General features: G+C 55.9%; 1 protein-coding gene across 3 annotated transcripts in view; it reads right to left on the reverse strand.

Moving 5' to 3' along the window:
- Nucleotides 1-3,500, reverse strand: part of Kctd15 (potassium channel tetramerization domain containing 15) — an 18,468-nt gene that overhangs the window by 13,844 nt on the left and 1,124 nt on the right. Inside the window, exons 1-2 of one of the 3 annotated variants that reach the window (XM_029479179.1) lie at nt 3,375-3,500; nt 1,709-1,804 (exon numbers count right to left, since the gene is read on the reverse strand). The gene's annotated coding sequence lies outside the window, so the exon portion shown is untranslated. Of the gene's footprint in view, nt 1-1,708; nt 1,808-3,374 lie in introns of all 3 variants that reach the window. The other 2 variants (XM_021168652.2, XM_021168653.2) reach the window with 2 other exon arrangements.

Genomic DNA, 3,500 nt, shown 5'->3' on the forward strand with positions numbered 1-3,500 from the left:
CACACACACACACACACACACACACACACACACACACACACACACGTTTTCTAGGCAGTTCCATGTCTGCTAATTTGGCTAATGACAGCCTAAAACATATGCTCGCCATTATTGCCCTGCAATGTTTCAGAACAAATCTGATTTCTTTGGTATTTTGACTTAGAGCCGTGTTACCAAGCGTGTCTCCTCTTGCATCAGTGGAGAGAACCTTGGGGCGGGGGTGGGGGTGGGGTGGGGGGGTGCCGCTCCCCTCAGTTGGCTGGGGAGCCTAGGATCTCTCACCACCCAGTGAAGATGCAGTTTGTATAGGACACCTCTTTCCACAGAAGCCAGGGCACAGAGATGCAGAAGCATCACTGGGAAGCCACCAGTCACCTAGAGCTTCCACAGCAGACAGGACCTGTCTTTGTTTGCCTACTCTGCACCTCCCTGCTTCTCCAATAGACCCCCAGAATGGTGCTGCCTGGGCCTAATGTATTCCAGACCCCCTCAGGATCACAGGCCCTTGAGGCATTGAGAGCTGGCCAGACAGCAATCAGCAAATGGGCTTTCTCCCCTCCTCCCCAGAGCTACTCAGAGACTTTCCTATGTGCCACAGACACCTGAAATAAAATTGTGCCTCAGTCCCCAGAAGCTACCCTGGGGGCTTTTCAGGGGGCCCCTGAAGAAGGGGTGGGGAAGGGCAGGTTTCTAGCTACCCCTTCCACTCGCTCCGGGTTGTCTCCAAGGGCAATAGAGGAACACACACACACACACACACTGACACACAGACACACACACTGACACACAGACACACAAGCACACACACAGACAGACATACACACACACACAGACATACACACAGACACACACACTGACACACAGACACAGACACACACACAGACACAGACATACACACACACACAGACATACACTACACACACACTGACACACAGACACATACACAGACACACACACTGACACACAGACACAGACACACACACAGACATACACACACACACAGACATACACTACACACACACAGACATACAGACACAGACACACACACACACACACACACACACACACACACACACACACACACACGGAAAGGGGAGGAGGGGGAATTCCACAAACATAACCTGGACTTCTCTGACACAGATTTAACCCTTATGTGTCAAAACTACATGATATCCTGGGTACCCACATGGTGCTTTTTCTGTTAAACTTCTAGATCTCTGTCTTAACACTCAGCAGGCGATGATAAAACATGGTCTGAGGTACATAGACTGAAACGATTCAATGGAAGGTAAGTGTCTCCCCTCCTATGATTTGCTTCACATCTCCACTGCCCTGGGAAGTTCTCTGACCTGAGACTGTTTGGGGGTGAGGGAGGGTGTTCTATCCTCCTGGAAGAGTTGGGTGACTGTTCAGTCCCCTGCTTTGGACATCCCAGGTCATTTACCTCAAGGAAGTTTTTGAAAAACCAAAGCGAACCCAAGGGATGGGTTATCCAGTCCTGGGAGGGGGGTGGGGGAGAGGATGGCCATAAAGGAACACACACTGAAGGTCAACAGAGATAGAAGAATTCCCACCCAAATTCTACCAAAGCACGTTTTCCCACTACCAGGACCCAACTCAGATGTGACAAGTAGCATCAAGCGCCCATCTCCCAAGCTGCCCCAGCTTGCTCTCAGCCTTTTTCTCACAACACAAACCAGAAACTCACCATTGGAAGCCCCAGGCCTTAAGCCTTGACCCGAATCTCCACTGCTCCCTCTGTCAAACGCATCTGTGGTGGACCACGACCCTTCTTCCCAGAACACTGCTGAGATCACAAACATAGAAGTGCAATTGATAAGAGACACAAGTTCCCTGCACCAAACACCAGGACCCAGACGCGGCTGAGGCTTGGCCAAGCCGCCTGTTGCAGGGACCTCAGCGGGTTTGCAAACTGGCCCAGCATTGACCCGCTTCTCCAAGCTGTGGTGGGAGACCCCGGTCCCGCGCCCACCCGCAGCCGAGCCCCGCCCGCCCGAGCAGAGGGAAGTGAGCAGAATGCCACGCTCATTTACACACAAAATGATTTTGTGTCCCATTGTGCTCGCAGTTGTTCAGCTCTCTGGGGGTGATTAAACTGGCTGAGCTGCGGCAGCTTGAGACGATTTCACTAAATCGCTTCTTCGTGAAGTCGCTTCTTTTGCTAAGCTGTTATCTTAACCATAAAAGGTAAACAGAAGGCGCCTCTCCAGTTCCCTTCAGCTCTTACGCCCTGGGCGCTTGCCCGAGGCAGCAGTGCCAGGGGCCTGCAGGACCGTCCAGGGGTGGAACGGGAGGGCCGCAGCGGGCCACCTGGTGCGCGCCAGCGGGGCCGCAAAGCCAGTCGGCCGGTGTGAACTTCGGGGCTACAGGATCCGCTGGGCCGAACCTCCGGCCCCGCGGGCGGGGTGGCCAAGGTACCCGAAGGGCCCAGCGAAGAAGGGGTGGGAGTGCGGTGGGGGGCGGAGACAAAGTTAAATCAAGAGGCAGACACTTCAAGACCACAGATGGGAAGCTCGCCTAATTAAGGACGTAAAAGCGCTTTTGTTCTCAAAGTTTATTGTTGCCGGGATTTAAAAAAAATTAATTGAAACTAATGCTGTTATTCACTCGCGCAGTTAAATTCCTTCATGCACATTTGAGACACGGAGTGAAAACTTGAAGGTTTATCTTTCTACAGTCGGGGGCTTCTCGAGGGAGGGTAGAGAGGTGCTACTTGACGCGGGAGTGGGAGAATGAGGGTGTTCGCATCCAGATGAGGGGGTGCGTGTGGGCAGTGGAGATCTAGAGACCGAGGTCCGGTCTTGGGGCGGCGCGTTCCCCGCCCCACATCCTTCCTGAGCTTGGAACCACCACCAGTGCGTCTAGCATGAGACTCGTAGGGTGGGCGTCAGAGAACGCACATCTGTCCCGTTAGAGACTTTTCTTTTCTATAAATTGGGCGCCAACCCGGTCCTGTGAGCCCCGAAAGCCCAGCTGCATGGAGCGGGTTTCAGACTCAGGAAAGTCATCAGCTCTGCAGGGCACTCGAGCCCATACTGGAACCAGAGTGCGGAGGACCTGGACTCATATACCGCACAGCAGGATGATCAGAGCCCGGCCGAGTGGGGAGGGTCCACCCGCGGCTAGGACCAGCCCACGTGGGCACCCCCCGCCCCGTGCGCGCCAGGCCTTTGTGCTGGGCGCCCCCACGCCGCCAGCCCCTGCGCTCAGCAGAGGGACAAAGCAGCCCGCCCGCCCCCCCCACCCCCAAGCCTAGGTCCCGGCCCGGGGCCGAGTGACTTTCTCGGAATTGCAGCCACTTTGGGAACCAGGGGTGTGCGGCACTGAGCGGTGGCCGCCCGTGCTGGGCTTACCTCGGAGCCGGAGCAGTGGATCGGGCACCGGCGCAGCCCCCGCCCCCCGCAGCCGCCGGTGTCGGGCGCCCGGCGCAGCCCCGTCGCCTAGCGCTCGATGCGCGCGGGTCGCTCCGGTCTCGTCCT

The sequence above is a fragment of the Mus caroli genome, chromosome 7 (genome assembly GCF_900094665.2).
Source record: "Mus caroli chromosome 7, CAROLI_EIJ_v1.1, whole genome shotgun sequence".
Classification (NCBI taxonomy): Eukaryota; Metazoa; Chordata; class Mammalia; order Rodentia; family Muridae; genus Mus; species Mus caroli.